The sequence below is a fragment of the Ascaphus truei genome, chromosome 2 (assembly GCF_040206685.1).
Source record: "Ascaphus truei isolate aAscTru1 chromosome 2, aAscTru1.hap1, whole genome shotgun sequence".
NCBI classification, from domain to species: Eukaryota; Metazoa; Chordata; class Amphibia; order Anura; family Ascaphidae; genus Ascaphus; species Ascaphus truei.
The window spans coordinates 177,063,185-177,083,556 of record NC_134484.1 but is presented as its reverse complement, the minus strand read 5'-3'; positions in this window follow the sequence as shown (position 1 = coordinate 177,083,556).

Below are 20,372 nucleotides of genomic sequence, written 5' to 3'. Positions count from 1 at the left end.
GGACTGAGAAATATAATAACCAAGTTTCATTTATTACTCAGTATAACGAAATGGCCCCAAAAATTAAACACACTTTGAATAAATATTGGCCCATTTTACTTAAAGATGAAGATTTGGTGGATTTTTTGCCCAATAAACCAAATATAATTTTTACAAGGGCCAATAATTTAAAATCAAAATTAGCCCCTAGCTGTCCTATCAAACAGCACAAATCAGAACACATAGGGAAAATCACGGGGTTCTTCACCTGCGCAAAATGTGTGGCTTGTTCCTTTAGTAAAAATGCTAGGCAATTTACATCCATGGTCACCTCTAAGACCTACCCGATAAAAACATTTATTAACTGCCATTCAACTTTTGTGATTTATTTGCTGCAATGCCCTTGTGGCTTGCAATACAGTATGTAGGCAGGACGGGGAGATCCTATCAGAGACGTGTCTATGAACACGTATACAATATAAGGAAAGGACTAGTCACACATAGCGTTTCCCATCATTTTCTTTTATGCCATAATAAGAATCCTATAGGCTTAAGGTGTCAGGCTATTGAGGAGGTTCAAGCTGGCCCCCGAGGTGGAAATAGACTCAATCATGCCAGTATGCGGGAAGCATACTGGATTTATGAATTGAAGACTCTCTCACCAAAGGGGTTAAATATAGACTTCGAATTGAAGGCATTTTTATAATTTAATCCCCTTCCTTGTGCTCCTTTTATTATTCATTATGTAGTAATTTTAAGTCTTTTAATGTTTTAATGTTGTATTGTTTTGTCTTATTTATAGTATGTATGTTTAGCCAGGCTTTCTATGTTTCTACCTCTGTTCTGGCAGCCAAACAGTTAATACATAGCCAATTACAATATGGACCAATTGGAACAGCAGACTGTGTATTTAAACCATCCAGACTTAGGGGTAGCTACATCCCTTGAGAAAGTGCGCGCATGCGCATGAAACGCGTTGGGAAGACTCGTTTTTAGAAGCTGATTATTCGTGGAGAGTACACCGCACAGCTGGGTACAGGAGAGAAGGAGAATTTGAAACCGGCAGAGGGAGAGAGGCACGAGAGACACGCGTTGCAGCATCACCGATCCAGACCCTTTAGGAGCTCCATACAGCATCTGCCACACGTGGGGACGCCAGAGAGTGAGCTCCGGTCGCCATCTTGGATCTACATAAAGTGCTTCCAGTCCTACTGCTTTTAAATATCCTGCATCCTGTGAGTAGGGCAACGATTTTGCCCCCCCGGATTAGTGTGTGATATTATCCAGAATCTGCATTAGTTGTTATTAAATAGCTTTTTATTAATTTTTGTCTGGCTAGTTAATGTTGTGAGTTTGTCTTGTCTGTTAAATGTTGTTAGTGTTATATGTTTTTATGTCCTCAATCTGACATACTGCACCATAATTCTTTTCCATTTATTTCTCCACATATCACGTCACGTTTTGGAAGAAACCTGCACTTTGCTCATCACCATTACTAAAGGACTTGATTTGGACTTTACACGTCACGGTTTGGACTGGCGCCGGCTTATCTTTTTTCTATATTCCAAAGCGTGGTACAATGAGGGTATGGAGTGATCTAAATTACATAAACAGAATGACATGACAATTATGGACAAACAAGCTTGAACAGATACAGAAAGTACTGATGGCCCTGCCCCTGAAGAGTTCTAGAGGGAATAAGGGGCAATGGTGAAACCAAAGGTTAAGAGGCTGCTCATTGTGGGACAGAGTATGCCTCAAAAAAGGGTAAAGTACAAAATTATTATTTAAGCTAGTTATGTTATAATAATAATTGTTTGTTCTTGTATAGCGCTGCTAGTTTTACTTCGTGCTTTTAGAGAGACATAGTCCCTACCCCGTAGCGCTTACAATCTATGTTTTTGGTGCCTGAGGCACAGGGAGATAAAGTGACTTGCCCTAGGTCACAAGGAGCTGACAATGGGAATTGAACCAGGTTCCCCTGCTCCAAGCTCAGTGTAAATGATAGTCAGTCTTTACTCACTGAGCTGCTCCTTCAGCCCAGCTGTTGCACAGAATAGGTTACTTTAAGCCAGGCCTGCACAACTCCAGTCCTCGAGGGCCGCAAACAGGCCAGGTTTTCAGGATCTCTCTACTTCAGCACAGCTGGCTCAATTAGTGGCTCAGTGGTATTGAGCTAGCTGTGCTGAAATAGGGATATCCTGAAAACGTGGCCTGTTTGCAGCCCTCGAGGATTGGAGTTGTGCAGGCCTGCTTTAAGCAGTTCTATGTTATGTAAAAAGGATATTGGTGTGCTACACTGGCGACACACTTTATTCGAGCTGGGCTAGTCCCACGAATTCGGGTATACCCGGGTGTATTGAGGTTTGTGACTGTTTTCTGCCCGAGTGCATTGAGGTATTTTCCAAGCAGGGATTGAAGCATTTTATTCCCGCTGGCTGCAATACTGCACAGTATATATATATATACTGCATTACAATTCATGAATTTATGCCATCTGGTAGACACGCGAAGCATTGCAGCCTATTAAATCCTAATCATTATCATTTAACAGATCAGCCGCCCGTCAGCCAGGCATGAACCCAGGCTGGGAAGGCAAACACAACGGGGCTTGTCAGAGGTGAGGAGCGGCGCATTCCAGGTATCTGCCAGGTACATACTGGGTATTTGCTCGAATAAAGTGTGTCGGTGCAGTAGGTTGAAACCATATAGAAATACTCACTATCAATATATTATGCACCATTTCAATAAAAATGTTAAAAATGGCTCTACTAAAATTCACCACACCACTTTAAATATCAAAGAGCTGGTTACATTTTTTTAACGTAGTGTAGATAACTTTATACTGATCTCGTTTTAAACTACATGCGAGAGATAACTATATATAACTTTATAGAATGGCAGAAAGTACAGTGGGAGCGTCTGCTTGACTTATTTATAACACAGTAGTGGGAAGGAGCCGAGTGCTGAGATTTATTCTATTTCCCAGTCAGCTCTATTAATACACATTGAAGGGAAAAGGGGGGTATTAATATCTGAATTTGGCAGCACATTTACCATTTGTAGCCACAACCTAAATTACACCGCATTAACTACTTTTACAGCAAAATGTATAGGTTTAACCTTATTCGTCCCAATGGTGCACTTTGTCAGAGAAATAGTGAAAGTGGTAGTAACTCTTATATCCAGTAGCTAAAACATATCTTTCTTTATTCAAAGAAGTGGTCCTCTTTAAATGGTCCAAAATATGTATGTGGCAGGTCTCCTTATAGGCTCTCCCTCTGCCCCGTTCGTTTTCCTCCGGTACCCCTTATCTCATGTGGAGTGGGTGGGGAGGTTGCAGCGGCGCGTGCGTGCCGGAGATGGGGTGTGTGCACCCCCTGTGAGATGTGCAGGAGCTGCAGGCTGATAGACAAAGCGACCGGGTCGCCGGAGTCCCGTGGCAGACGAGGGACAGGGAGCCGCCATCTTGAGTATAGCCGCGAGTGTGTGCGAGACACAGCGCATGCGCAGAGAGGTACCAGTAGTTGCGGAAGCCATTACAGAGCTTGTGCATGCGCAGGAGCACCTTAGGAGTGGCGGCCATTAGAGGAATAGATCCGTTGGGGACTACAGCCCCCAGCAGCCTCAGGGGCTGCAGACAGGTGGAACACAAGCAGCCAATAGGGCTGCTGCATTTGTGGTAAAGGGAGCTCGCAATGACAGTTAGAGCAGTGGGACAGTTAAGGCAGTTAGTCAAGTAGTCAATTAGTGAGGGATTGAGTTAAGGAGTTGGAGCCAGGTCAGACAAGGGGAAGGGAGGGTCTGAGTGTCAGTGGCACTCAGACTAGGCCAGAGAATCCCCATAGGTTCCAGATAGGCCACACTCACGTGTAGCTTGGGGCTGCTGCAGGGAAGGCCCTTAGATAGGGATGCTTCCCCATTTTACTGTAGTGTCAGGGACACCGTGAAGACGCCGTGTGGTGATCGCGGTCTGTGGTCTGGGACCAAACCACCGCGGTGCTATCAAAGACTCTTAAAGTTGAGACCCTCCTACCGGAGTCCACACAACGCAGAGGCGGACGCCATAGCGGAGGGCCATGTCTCTGGATCAGACGGATCCACATTTCTAAGTCGGCCAGGCAGGTACCTCAACAAGTGCACCAACAGTTCATGGGATAGCGCTACTCCCTACACTTTTGGGTGGGCTGGACACTGGGAAAGGGACATCAGGGTATTGGTGCATGGCACCCGATGTACTTTGGGACACTCACTGGTGGTACTGTGCTAGGTGTTCATTATACTGGGAGGTGGTGTTATGTTATATGTGCTGTCAGTAAAGGTTGTTATTATATACTGTGTGTGTTTACTATTACTATTGGTTCCTGTGAGGGGCTTCTCCCTCTATGCCGGGATCCCTTGCCGGTGGAGGTTCTGCACCAAGACGATAATTATACCACCCCAGGCTCCCCGTGGCAGAGGCTTGGGTCCTCTGTGAGCCAACAGGTAACAGCAGTACCGGTAGTCTCTTTATTTAGGGGGAAAGAGAGCTACATGTATTTATTTGATATTCCTCTTATTGTCCAGTTTACGTATCACGTTATGAGAATTTCCAGTAGTATCCTTCTACAGATTTAAATTTAACATATTATTATATACATGAATATAATAATATATAATATATATAATATAATATAATTCAATATACATGAATGATAATGTTTTTGCCTTCTTATGTAGTACTGAGCCTTAATGTACATCTAATACTGTTTGGTCTGTAAAGCTTGGAAAATTGTTTGGTGCCCAAGGTTGGGGAAAAAAATTAACCTCATGTCACAAGGAAAGGCCTTGGAAATTGAACCAGGTTTTCCTACCAGTGCTTTATCAAGTGCTGGGAAGAGTGACCTGATGGTAAAGGTATTGGCCTCAACAGTATGCTGTGAATATACCTTCTGTATGCTGGACAGTTGAATGGAGTTACACTAAACTGTTTTCAATTACGGGGGAAAGCTTTCACAGCATATTAAATGGGTGCCAATACCTTTACCGCTAGACCACTCTTCCCCACTCTTGGCGGATTTTCCATTAGGCCCAATAGGTCCGGGCCTAGGGCAGCAACATTATGGGACGGCTAAAATTCTTGCCTCCACCATACACAAAGGCCACGCTCTCGGGCTTGATGGGATGCTGCCTACCTGCTGCCTCCACCTTCTTTATGCAGCGTCAAATGATGCTGCGACATCACACGGCTTCTAGTTGCCATGGCAATGCGACATGGCGGCAAATGACATCACGTTGCCATGGCAAGGAGATGCCATGTGATCTCGCGTTGGTGAAGAAGAAGAAGGAGGGCAGCAGAATGGAGGAGGCGGCACCAGGTAAGTGCCTATTTTTATCTGTCCCTAATGTAATTGTTTCTTTGTTTCTGAGTGCTTTATCTGGTATTGGGAAGAGCAGCGGTGGATTTCCAGATCCCAATACCAGATCCGCCGCTGCTCTTCCCAATACCAGATAAAGCACTCAAAAACAAAGAAACAATTAAATTAGGGACAGACAAAAATAGGTTCAAATGTTGTACTTTAAAGGAGCATATGCTCCCTTGAAAAAATATCAGTGCTTCCTGAGATACACACCTCTGTAGGTGATGCCGGTATGAGCTCCGCAGATTTAAATGTCCTGAATACGTGGGCCAATAGGAAGCTGCAAGGGATGACATCATGTCTTCCTATTGGCCCACCTGACGTGGGGGCTTTATATCCGCCATACAGCCCAGCTGGATCTGCTTCCGGCACCCACTATTGAGGTAAGAATATTGGGAAGCAGGGGATCTTTGGAGCTGAAATTAACACAATTGAGCTCCAGAGACCCCTGCTTCAAACCTATAGAAACCTATAAAAGGAAAGACGGATCGCTGCTCTGAATGAAGGGAAACAGTGTAAAGGCAGGGGTACGTATATCTTTGCAGAAGTTATCAAATTTTAAAGAAGAGTTACCAATCAGACTCACAGGTACATACTTTATAGAAATCTTCAGACATTGGATGTGGGAGGACTGCAAAGGACATCTTCACCAAATGTATCAATTTTAGCGTATTAAAGGAGGCCGGAAAAAATGTTCTGGGGGAGATTGTTAAATGGATCAATATATTGAATAAATTTTTTTTTTTGACAGACTAATTGCAGTTTTAATTAATTTATTATATATTTAGATATATTACAGTACTTTAATACTATTTTGAAAAATGTCCTAACACTACCAAAATGTTGAGAAATGCATACATGCATTTTCACACTTGATGTATTTACTTTCTGTACATCACTTTAATAGTTTATTGCATCATACCCAGAAGTGATGAGTATACCTGTATTCTTTCCTTGTTGTTTTTGAGGTTTGCAAGTTGTTGATTGAGATCCCATTTATATGTTCAGCAAAATAGGTTTTCTGTACATACTTTTAATATGGCAACCATTACTCCATGGTAGGGGTGCGCTAACTTTTCCCTGAGTGCACCCCTGCCTGCTCTCCTCTGCGCCTCGCTACCCCCCCCTCCCTGCTCGACCCCGGCATCAAATGACGCGCAGGGTCATGTGACATTACGTCGCCATGGTAATGTGATGTCACGTGACCCCACAGCGTCATTTGACGCCGGGTTACCAGGATGATGCGTCGCTGGAAAGGAAGGTAAGTGTAATATAGAGGCCTCGCGCGGTCCCCCGGCATTTAATTTAAATGCCTGGGGGGAGAGCGTGGGACCTCATAACTGCCGCTCCCCCCCCCCTCCCAGAAAATCTAGCTTGCATGCAGTACAGTCAATAATAAGTAGGGTTATTTTATTCAGCACTCCGCTCATACCCAACCTCGGCTTGCATAGCAAAGGTTTATCTACTTTAGCGTATTGAAAATTAATCACAGGTTGGATTTCTTATGGGTATCTGATTGGAAAGTATTTGTTTACCCATATTTGGGTAAAAAGCAATCCATAACCCAGATGTAACCCAGATGTATATGAACAATGTTAATTTCAGCTCTGGGGACCCCCTGCTTCCAGAGACACTTACCTCCATGGACTTTAAATGTCTAGGGCCATTAAGAAGTGGCAAGGGATGATGTCACGGCTTCCTATTGGTCCACATGACGTGGGACATTTTGTTAGGCAGACAAGCTCCCTGGCTGCAGAGATACCGCAACCCCTACCAACGTATCTCTGGAAGCATCTCTGGAAGTGTCTCTGGAAGCAGGGGGGCTCCATAGCTGAAATCAACATAGTTTAGCTCCAGAGCCCATTGCTTCAATCCTGTAATAAAAAAAATAAAAAAATGTGCAGTGCTACATTGCTGTTTTAAACCCTACCTGGCACTGAAGGTGTTAATCTTGGGTTTATCACATCCCACACCCCATATAGATACTCTCCTCACAAGAGCAATATATATGCATTAAGGACTGAGGGTGACTGGATTTGCTGGTGGCACAACTTTAGCTTTTCAGGTGGAAGGTCAAATCCTTGCTGAAATCCTGCTCTGCATTGCCCTTTTGAACAAACACACAAAAATAAACATAGCCTTGCTGAAGAACTCTTTCACAGCGTGTATTTATTGTAATCACTCAAATTGCTAGAGTAAGTAGTCAGAAAACTGTGGTTGTCTAATCACCTGTCACTGCCCCATGACCCCAACTTTTTTTTTTTTCCAAGGAGCGATCAAGGAGTTAACTACAGGAGTTACACAGGCATTGCCTATACTATTTGCTGCAATTTGTTTCGTGTCTCGAAAAATTATACTTTCCAAAAGGTATACATTCCTCGGAAAAGTGCTTGAAAGCAACAATTTAAACATTATTTTTGTTGGCAACAGTGTTTTCTCAAGAGTGAAATGTAAATAATTTAAATTGAACGTGATTTACATATTCCCATATTTGCATAGGCATTCCAGTGAACACAACACATGCCACTTGAGATCGCAATTTCCATTCTACCGCATATCAAATACATACTTTCAAGAAAGCGCAGCCAAAAACAGTTGAAAATGCAACATTCCAATTACATCAATAAGGCATTTTAGGTTTGTGAATTAAATAATTAAATGTAACAGTCCAGCTAACAACAAAATATCAAGCCACACCATTGTTTTTGCCTTTATTTTCTATTGCCCAGTTCTTTAGGGCTAGTACTCAGGCTGCGCTTATAGTGCCGGCGACAGCGACGTCGCGTCAAAACAAATGCATTGCCGCCATCGCGTGCAATTATGTGCAATTATAGTTGGCAGCGACTGGACGGAACTCAATTTCATTTTTCCAGCGTCCGTAGCCTGACGTCGCCATCGCCGGCACTATAAGCGTTGCCATAATCATATAGTCATTACCATATATTTATAGCCCATATAACTGTCCTCCACTTTTTCCATGAAAAAGGCAACTGTCCCGCGCATTTACATTACTTTACAAACGAGAAACATGGGGTAACTTCTAAACAGAGTTACTAACTGTGCATGAACACGGATAAACATTCAGCTAAACTGGGGAAATCTTGAGATTTAAGGCTTTTAGCTTTTCACTAGAAAAGTATAATACACCCTCTCTTTTAAATTTAGCTACAAAAGAGAATTAATCTGTACTGATAGATAGACTTCGTCTGCAATGTCTAGATCTTAACACACAGTTGTTCTTTAAACAGAGAAGGCCTATAAATGTCTATAGCTTACAAAGATACAAACATGAGCTCGATGATAAAATAGAGAACGTTTTTATGGTCTGTCTCTGGGTTGTGCATTCATTGACTAATGAAAGCTCACATCAGCATGCTGGGTGTCTAGCATTTCTATTGTTGTCCATATGGGTTGTAGAGTAACAGGAGCTAGTACTTTCATAAGACAGAACTATCAGTAAGTAAGGAATTTCAGTGTGGGATAGGAAGTGCAATACAATCTCTCCGAATGGACCACCTTTGGGCAGACAGATTACAGTCAATTGCAGCTATGCTGGTGGCACAGCTAACTTTTCAGTCCTGTTCGGAGTTTTAGATATGACTCAGATTAGGCTCCTTCAAGCTGTCTTTTCATGGCTGTGGCTTTTTCTTTGAGTCAAATCATTAAGGGATTATGTTTCTTAAAATATCTGAATGTGCTGATCTTCCACTGGCCTTAATGAACTGCTGAACTCATAGTTTTGACAAACTTCAATGAATTAAAAATTTAATTGCAATATACTGTATGCTGGAAATTATATAGCACCCACATTGTACTTACCGCTTTAAAACAGAGACAGTACAGTACAAGAAATTATAATACAAAAAGGGCAACAAACAAAATCATACAATAGGAAAAGACATCACTGCCCTAGAGAGCTTACAATCTAAGTGGTAGGTTGGGAGACTTACAGAGACAGGAGGTGAGGGAATAAGTGCAGTGGATGGCAGTGCTTGGCCACGATGGTTGGTAGGAGCGACTGTGGGTGTGGGACAGTAGCCATTAGTCTGGGCTATTGAAATGCTTAATTTAAAAGGTGAGTTTTAAGGTTTGACTAAAGGTGGGGAGAGAAGGTTCGTAGCGTATACTGAGCGTGAGGGAGTTCCACAGGTAAGGGGCAGTGAGGAAAAAGGTTTAAGGTGAGAGAAAGCAGTAGCAGTGAAAGAGGTGGAGAGAAGATAGTTATGGGTAGAGCGCAGGAGATGAGTGGTGGCATAACGAGACATCAACGCCGATATGTGGATGCAGAGAAGCGGAGAGACTTAAAAGGTAAGAAGGAGACCTTTGTAGGTGATCAAAAATTTGATTGAAAGTCAGGAGAGGAATTTAATGAGGAGATGAGCAGAGACTTTTGCGAGAAAGTGTATTTATTCTTGCAGCAGAATTTTGGATTGATTGCAAAGGAGAAAGTTGTGAGGCAGGAAGGCCTGCTAGTAGAAGGTTACAATAACCCAGACGGGAAGGGATAAGGGCATGCATCAAAATGTTAGCAGTAGATTGAAGGGGCGGATCTTGGCAATATTACGGAGGAACAAGAGACATTTTAGCTATGTCGTGAATGGGAATGGAAAAGGAAAGGGAGGAGTCAAATGCTACTTCTAGGCACTGTGCTTTGGTGACAGGATAGATTGTAGTACCATTTACGGTGATGGAAAAATGGGATTTTAGGACAGGTTTGGGGGGAAAATAAGGAGCTCAGCTTTAGACATATTAAGTTTAAGATGGTGGAGCACCATCCACGAGGATATAGCCAAGAGGCAATCCAAGATTTGGTACTGGATTGCAGCAGTGAGGGTAGGGGTGGATGGATATATCTGCATATCATTGGCATAGAGATGATACCTAAGGGCCGTTTTATACTTGGTGCACATGCACGTGCGCGTATGCTCATGCACGAGAAGCACACTTTTTGTGTGAACTGGTCTGTGCTATGAGCGACGGGTAGGCGGGACATGACGTCACACCATGCTTATATATATAAATATATACAATATATACATATAAGGTCCATAATAAAGAATGTTTAATTACACAAATCACAAGCCAGTGCCAAAAATCTGCAATGCCTGGGAGACAACACAGAGACGGAGACACATGCAAACAAACAAAACAAGAGAGGCAGGATTAATTTTCGCGCCAATGAAATTGCAGGCTCACTATGATTGGCTCATAGTGTATGACGCGCAACAAGCAGCAGAGCTAAATCATTCTTTTTCCAATCCTCCCCGCGGTTGGCCCACTCCACTCTCCCTGCCGTGCGTGCGGTGCCATTATAGAAAGTCTGACTCACCTCAGCCAACTATAAATGCCGCACGCGCGCACGGCGCAGCAAGCGCAGGCCACCCTGCCATCCCCTTGATAAAGACCCCTCTGCGGGGTCGAAACGTTGGTTGTCTGTGATGTTTATGCTGTTCAAGCTAATAGAAAAAGCAGGATATTCAGCGCTCGTGCTGTATGGAAATGTGGATAGTCCCTTTGCAGCATGTACATAGAGCGTCTCCCCGAAAGCTCCTACTTCAAGGTGAACCCCCCTGAAACGGGGGGAGGACACCCTGATAAACAAAGTATAAAAAAATGCACAGATGCGCACCAGGGATTAGTGATAGGTAATTTATTAAAAATGTACACAGATACTGAGGGGATCCAACCCCACCTCAGAAGAAAGGCTAAGCAGCTAAATGGCTCAGTACCACCAGAGAGTACCTCTAATATTAACTAAACCCTAAGCTGCTCAGCATACAATTTACAATAAAAATGCATAAGAAATAAAACATGAAAAAAACATGAAAACAAACTATCTAGCGATTTGTAATGAAACCGCCATAGGATGAAACAACTGGCAAGGGGAGACGGACACTCACACTGAGACAGATGGCGGACTCGCGGTGACTGCAGAGGATCCAGATCTCGGCACCGCAAAGATGGAAAACACCGCTGCTGTCTCCTGTAGGCTCCGTCACAGCTTGCCAGCAAACACGCGCAGGATGACCTGTCGTGACCTCTACGTGTTTCGCACCACGTGCTTCGTCAGGAGGTCACGTACAGCGTCATCAGCACGCATTTATGGGCGGCAGCTAATCGAATTGGACGGCCCCCTGAAAAAAAACACCCTTTGTATGCCTGATTGCTACGATCTTAGAGTAACCTCTAATGAAGGATACTAGGCAACAGGGTGTAATGATACTCATATGGGGGATGCATGCATAGTATAAAATTCATCATTACCTACACTGGCGACACACTTTATTCGAGCTTGGCTAGTCCCACGAATTCGGGTATACCCGGGTGTATTGAGGTTTGTGACTGTTTTCTGCCCGAGTGCATTGAGTTATTTTCCAAGCAGGGATTGAAGCATTTTATTCCTGCTGGCTGCAATACTGCACAGTATATATATATATACTGCATTACAATTCATGAATTTATGCCATCTGGTAGACACGCGAAGCATTGAAGCCTATTAAATCCTAATCATTATCATTTAACAGATCAGCCGCCCATCAGCCAGGCATGAACCCAGGCTGGGAAGGCAAACACAACGGGGCATGTCAGAGGTGAGGAGCGGCGCATTCCAGGTATCTGCCAGGTACATACCAGGTATTTGCTCGAATAAAGTGTGTCGGTGCAGTACATCCTAATGAGAATATACAAAATTATGACCTCTAACACCATGTCTATATACATACTATATTGACAATATTAACAGAACATGGTGATAATGTATATTAAAAATGGAAAGAAGGAGAAAAAGTAAAAATGACAAAATGACAAACAAAAAACATGTAAAAACATACAAAAAATGCAATGCTAATACAAATTAATGTTATAAAATCATTATCTTAAAAAAGGAGTTAATTCAATTAGTTAATTAAAACCATTAGGATGTCTAGTAAGCATTTCATAGATCCAAAATTGCTCATGTTTCAATAAATGATTCTCTCTATTTCCTATTTCTAATTAGTGAAAAATCTACATTTTCTCTATTATTATTTGAAGTGAAATATAAGTTAAGACAATTAGAGTTTAGGTAGTTCTTTTCCATGTAAATAAAATGTCATCTATGTATCCTGCCGTACAACAAATTGCTCGTACAATCCCAAAAACAAGTTAGCAAACCTTGGCACAAATCTCATACCCATGGTGGTTCCACAGATGTGAAGATAAAATGTATCATTAAAAAGTAAAAAGTTTGTTAAAGTACATTTCATATCCTCGATAATAAAATCTAAGTGTCCTGATTTCATTATAGAATCTCTTTCCAATATTTTTCTGACAGCTGAACATATAAATAGTAAAACAATTTTTAAATTGGTTGACAGCAACAATTATATCCACAGTATTAGCAATCACCATCCAAATTGGCTTTCTAACATTCCATATGGCCAATTTAGGAGGCCCCATAGAAACTGTTTAAATGTGAAGATTTTTAATGAAAAGTCTAAGGGGGCTATGCACTAAACTCCGTTAAGTCACTTTTAGAGCGCAAAGTGGTCTTAGAACGTGCTTTTGCGCTCAACCCGATGCACTAAGCAACACAAACAGGCACTTTGTGCTCTAAAAATAACTTTTTTCAGGAATTTTTTCTAAGTCCAACTTTGCTTGTTCGTAACCCTGTTTGCGTTAAATTCTACCCTTAAGCGGGATGCACTAAGCAAAGCAACCTTAGCGTACGCGAAAGTTGCGTTGATCAGAACACGTCAGGTCAGAGTAGATGCAAAGAAATCTGGATTTAGAAAAAATTATTGCTTTTCATCTTTGCATGCGCAAAACCCATACAACAGGCCGGTGGGTGTCCTCTGCTGACCCTGCGGGGGTCCCCGAGGAAGCCAGGGGGTCGCGTGGGTGTCCCCGGCTGACCCCACGGGGTCTGGGGGTCCCCGGCTCACCAAGCGGTGGTCCCCGTGGGACTGCGGGGGTCCCTGCCGGAGTCCGGGGGTCCCCGCAGCCATCCGGGGGTACCCTCGGGCCTGCGGTCCCAATGTTGCACATCCAAAAATAATAAACAATATCTATAACTAAATACACCCCCCTAACACATACTATACAGTAATGGGCAAAATTACTATTATCCACATATGGATAATAATGCATTTGCCCATTTAAAATACATATAACTTTCAATAAATACAGTAAAAACATATTCCACTTACCTTTTACAGGCACCCATGATGAAGGCCGTCTTCATCCTCATCTTCATCCTGCCTATGCCCCCTCCGATGCTGCAAGACATACACAAGAATAAAACATCCAATGTAATGTCCCCTAACCCCTTAATCACCATAGCGGTTAATAACCGCTACAGTCATTAAGGGGTTAACCCACCCTCACCCACCACTCGGGAGGACTACATACCCTCCCCCACTAACCCCCCCCACCCCGTGGGGCCTAACCACCCTCACCCACTACCCACAAGGGAGGCCTACCCACATACCTTTGGGGCCAATACCCCCTCCCCCCACCCCCAGTACCCACAATAAAAACAATACACAGCCCCACAATAAGCATCATTCTATTTATTAAATACATAACTCACCCCCTGTGCCCCCCCATAAATACATGATTTATCATTTTACATACAGGGTTCATACCCCAGCCCCACGCGTGTCCCCGGTGGACCCGGCGGGTTACCTGACAGACCTACAAGGTACCAGCAACTTGTTTCATACAGGTTCTGGAGGCCTGTTGTTGGGTCCTGCCAGGCACCTTGGCCAACCAGGTGGTCTCCGCGGGTCACCGTGGGCCACAATTGGGTCCCCATGGTAGGCCCGCGGATGTCTGGGAGCCCTGGGCAGACCCACAGGTGTCTGAGGGGCCTTGGGTGGTTCCCACGGGCATCTGGGGACCCACGGGTGCTCACTACGAGTCCGCAGTGCCCCAACGGATGTGGGGCCACCAGTTCTTCCCCGCACATTACGGGTCCGCTTTGCCCCCACAGATGTGGGGCCACCGGTTCTTCCCCGCAGACTACGGGTCCGCTGTGCCCCAAATCAAAACATGAATTTTTAATCTTAAAATCACCACATTGCATGTTAAAATAAATTCAGCAGCCATTGTAAATATAACCCAAGAAACCAGCAGCTACACAAATGTATATGAAATGTCAATTGCATTGAGAATGATGTTTATTGTGGGGCAGTGTGTTGTTTTTATTGTGGGTACTGAGGGTGGCGGGAGGGGGTATTGGCCCCAAGGGTATGTGGGTAGGCCCCCCGTCTGGGTAGTGGGTGAGGGTGGTTAGGCCTCACGCGGTGGGGGGCAAGTGGGGGAGAGTATGTAGGCCTCCCGAGTGGTGGGTGAGGGTGGGTTAACCCCTTAGTGACTGTAGCGGTTATTAACCGCTATGGTGATTAAGGGGTTAGGGGACATTACATTGGCTATTGTGATTGTTGTGCATGTTTTACAGCACCGGAGGGGCATGGGCAGGATGAAGCTGAGGATGAAGACGACCTTCATCGTGGGTGCCTGTAAAAGGTAAGTGTCATATATATTGCCTGCATTTATTGTAATTTATATGTATTTAAAATGGGCAAATGCATTATTATCCATATGTGGGGGTCCCCTGAGCTGAACCACATTGATTTCTTGGGGCATCGTGCCAGTGTGGACGCCATCTTTATAGAGCCCACGTCGCGTCTTGGATGCTATAAAGATGGCGGCGACACTGGCACCCGATGCCCCATACCGGGGCCTGTAACTTGGGAAGCAGGGGGTCTCTGAGGGGGTCTCTGAGGCAGAAATCAATGCGGTTCAGCTCAGGGGAACCCCTGCTCCCGCACACTATTATTAAAATGTACATTAATGCAGCTTCATTACCCTAGCGGATAGCCGCTACGATAATGAATTATGAATTATTGTTTATTGTTATGTGTGTTTTAATACTAGTGTAGATATGCAGCTGAACCTGAGCTGAACCGCATTGGTTTAAATGTCCCGGTCACGTGACGCGGTAGCTTTAAAGTGCAGGGGATACCGGCACTCCATAAAGGGACCTGTATCTCCTGAAGTAGGGGGTCCTTGGACCTGAAACCAATGCGGTTCAGCTCCGGAGACCCCCTGCTCATGAACACTATTATTAAAATTTATTTATTTAGTGTACGATCGCCTGTAACAGCCTTGCATGGAGATACAGAATCTCCATGCAAATGTTACATGCGGCTTTTTTTTCTATCAGCTAGCGTATGTAAAGGTTAATAACGCTAACAGGGGGAAAAAAAGCAAACCATACGCTGTGGCTGTTTTGAGCTATTTTGAGCAGGTACGTTAAAAAATGGCCCCAAGGCCTTAGTGAATCGCGTCCCCGGCTTCACTTTTTAACGAACCTGCTTTTTGGCCAAATCAGAACCATTGAGCTTAATGCATAGCCCCCTAAGACTTTAAAGAAAGATTTATAGAAAGGGATTACAGTATAACCTTTTAAACTATTAATTCTGCTATATAGTAAGTAAGCCAATTAGACAGGAAGTCTCTACAAGTAAAAACAAATATAAAAATCAAGGGTTTACAGTGAAACAATTTTACACAATGTACAGTATCACTCAGTTTAATGCTATATTTGGCCAAATTTGACCTATATTAAAAAAACATTGAAATGTAATAAAAGAGGATAATATTTTAGGAGACTACTTACCCAATTGGGCACCCTGACTGTATTTGTGATCTCTGGTACCCACTGAATCCTCGGTAACCCCTGTATACAAGAATAAATAAACTATATCAGTTATTATTTATTTTGGTCTCCTTTCTTTTGTTGGTTTCCATGGTACCCCCGAGGGTTCAATACATCATGATAGAGTGTGTGGGAGAGGGTGTACACAATAGCATAAACTTGAGAGTGAACCCCTATTTACATACTCCTCCTCCAAAATAATTCAGTTTGGCGGATGGAGATTCTGTTTGCAGGTTTGGATTCCAAATCTGTCAGACGGATTTTCAGTGATAGGAAAGAATAGCAAATCTGCATTTTGAGACTGATCCATGAAATTCAGCTGTTGAAGGGAAGCGGTCAATCTGCGGCCCTTCTCTAGTCAGCTGTACTGTATAGAGTATAAAATCACACAGAAATGGAATTGTCACACAAACAGCTAGAAAGAAATACAAAGACAAGCGCAATAAATTCACTGATATGAAGAAAGAAACCCCCCCCCCCACTATATTGAGTGAATTTAAAGCCAAAAGGTATACTAATGTAAAGTGCAACATACAAATGTGAAAATAGCAAATATATAAATACAGATGTAGTGTAGCACGAGGTTTGGTTGTGCAGACGGCACAGAATCCGACATGGGTATGGTCCTGGCACCCGCGTGGTCGCGGAATCCCCGCGACTAGACTAATGGCTCATCAGGATTAACACAGCGGGTATCCCTGCTTCTGAATATGACTCCTCTCTATGAATCCTACCGGGCTGCATCAGTCTGTAAGAGATGCATGCGCAGTGAGAGTAGACCGAATCAATCTCTCTCTCTCTGCTCCTATAACAGGCGATAGCACTGCTTTTATTTTAATAACATATTATTGAATCAGGGGTCTGCGAAGCTATCCTGCATTAATTTTAGCCCTAGGGACCCTCTGCAAAGCGTACAACAGATCATTCAGAGCCCCAAAATATTACTTATTAAAGATTTTAATATATATAAAAATTACAGTGCTTTAAATCACAGAAATAGATTATTACAAGAACATAAAGTTAAAATAAATGCAGAACAGTTTCTTAAAATAAAATGATAAAAGAAACACAAATCCCTATAGAGTACATTACCATATGTCCATAGGTCTTTTCCAGATATGTCACTGGAGTACAGGATGGAAAATCACGTGTCTCATCTCAAAACACACATACAGTATTGTTGAATTTGGCTTTTCATATTACCTAGGTGAGAGTTTTGTACCATTTCTTCCTCAATGAAACAACATAAGACTCATCCCTGCCTTGGCGAAAAACGTAGGCGAACATTTGCAAATATTTCTGACAGTAAATGAGTTGAACAAATGACAATTATGGAATAGTTTCTTACCATCACCTAAATTGTGGCAATTGTTGCCATGTGGAGCTTGTATTAGTGCCAGAAAAGTCAGGTATTGCAGAATCTGCCCAAAAAACAATGACACACAGTAAAATGAATGAAACCAAAGGTTGGAGTTCTACATGGATGTGGAGAGAAACGTGGGTTGGAATATATGCATTATTCCAAGCAGCCCTATCAACACCATTTCTTATTTGCAGTCGGAATTTGGGCTTGGAACTGCAGTGCAGAAACATCCTATATAGAACATGGTGATGCCTTCTGTATTTAAAGCATTATGGGAACACTGTGGCCCATATTTAGAAAGTGTGCTTTTCCATAAAACACCTTCAAGGGCCGGGACCCCATTCAAGTGAATGCACTATAATAATAATAATATAAATATGGGCCTAAAGGTGCACTACAAAGTGTATACAATATTTACCTTTACTGTAACTATGTACCCTTTCAACTGGATAGGCTGTTCTTACAAGTTGAGACATAACAGGAGATAGAAATAAGATGCATGTCTTCACTGTACTTTTCTTATACATGAAAACCGACTCCAAAACAGCAGCGTGACAATTATCTGACTATTCTATCATTATTTCTTATACTATTATGCCAAAGTTGCTAGGAGACAGCAAATGGGAATACAAAACTAGGACTGGATCATTATTTGTTTTGTATGCCAATCTCACTTGGTGTCTCAATCCTCTCTAATACCTTGACAGGCCAGATTAGCCAGGATTTGCTAACCTCCCTCAAATTTACACCTGTGCTCATTGCTGCTGAGTGTGTGAGAGGTTCCATTTCTTCTCTTAACCCTGGGAGTAGCCTGGTGCTGCTTCACAGAGATTTTATAGTCAAAATAAAGCAGTTGGCTCTTATTATTTTTAAGTATGCAGTGAGAGGCTTCCCGGGTTACATCAAACTCCTGTTTGGAATGTGGGACAAAAGTACATTTTGGCCAGACCTCAAAAATATCTTCTCCCATGTAAATATCTTACTGGCTTCCAGACAGCTCCTATTTAATATGCTGTGGAGCCACTTCCTCTTTCTGGCTGATATTTCAGCTTCATTCTACTGAATGGAAGTCAAATCTTCTCCAGTATGAGGAAGTGGCGTCACAGCATACTGAATAAGGAGCTGTGATGCAACAATAGAATCTGCTCTACGGACCCATTTAATACAAATCCCTCTCTGTGGAACCAGTACAATGAATTTAGCTCTGCAAGGACCATGACCTAAGGATTATGAACTCTGGACTCCACAAATGTAATGATCTGCTAACTATTACAATATTGATATACATATAATATAATGATATACCTCTCACACAAGATTGATTGGGAAGATTTTAGCTAATTTGTTTTAAAGACGCTGAAATCTTCCTGAACAAGGGTAAAGCGGAAGACAGCTTAATAGGGGACATACAGTCATGTGAAAAAGAAAGTACACCCTCTTTGAATTCCATGGTTTTACATATCAGGACATAATAACAATCATCTGTTCCTAAGCAGGTCTAAAATTTAGGTAAATAGAACCTCAGATGAACAACAACACATGACATATTACACCGTGTCATGATTTATTTAAAAAAGTAAAGCCAAAATGGAAAAGCTATGTTTGAAAAACTAAGTACACCCTTACTGCTTCCATAGGAATTAAGATGCTAAGTAGCAGACAGGCGCTGCTAATCAAATGCCCTTGATTAATTGATCATCAGCAAATGTGACCACCTCTATAAAAATCAAAGTTTTAGCAGTTTGCTGATCTGGAGCATTCAGGTGTGTGTTAACACAATGCCAAGGAGGAAAGACATCAGCAATGATCTTAGAGATGCAATTGTTGCTGCCCATCAATCTGGGAAGGGTTATAAGGTAATTTCCAAACAATTTAAAGTCCATCATTCTACAGTGAGAAAGATTATTCTAAAGTGGAAAACATTCAAGACAGTTGCCAATCTTCCCAGGTTTGGACGTCCCAGCAAATTCAACCCAAGGTCAGACCGTGCAATGCTCAGAGAAATTGCAAAATACCCAAGAATTACATCTCAGACTCTACAGGCCTCAGTTAGCATGTTAAATATTAAAGTTCATGACAGTACAATTAGAAAAAGACTGAATAAATATGGTTTGTTTGGAAGGGTTGCCAGGAGAAAGCCATTTCTCTCTAAAAAGAACATGGCAGCACGTCTTAGGTTTGCAAATTTGCATCTGAACAAACTACAAGACTTCTGGAACAATGTCCTTTGGACAGATGAGACCAAAGTGGAGATGTTTGGTGATAATGCACAGCGCCACATTTGGCGAAAACCAAACACAGCATATCAGCACAAACATCTCATACCAACTGTCAAGCACGGTGGTGGAGGGGTGATGATTTGGGCATATTTTTGCAGCCACAGGACCTTGGATCCTTGCAGTCATTGAGTCGACCATGAACTCCTCTGTATACCAAAGTATTCTAGAGTCAAATGTGAGGCCATCTGTCTGACAGCTAAAGCTTGCCCGAAATTGGGTCATGCAACAGGACAATGATTCAAAGCACACCAGAAAATCTACAACAGAATGGCTGAAAAAGAAAAGAATCAAGGTGTTGCAATGGCCCAATCAAAGTCCAGACCTCAACCCGATTGAAATGCTACAGCTGGACCTTAAGAGAGCTGTGCATTAACAAATGCCCACAAACCTCCATGAACTGAAGCAACTTTGTAAAGAAGAGTGGGCCAAAATTCCTCCACAACGATGTGAGAGACTGATAAAGTCATACAGAAAACGATTACTTCATTACTTTATTGTTGCTAAAGGTGGTTCTACAAGCTATTGAATCATAAGGTGTACTTAGTTTTTCACACATGGCTTCTCCATTTTGGCTTTATTTTTGTTAAATAAATCATGACACAGTGTAGTATGTCATGTGTTGTTGTTCATCTGAGGTTGTATTTACCTAA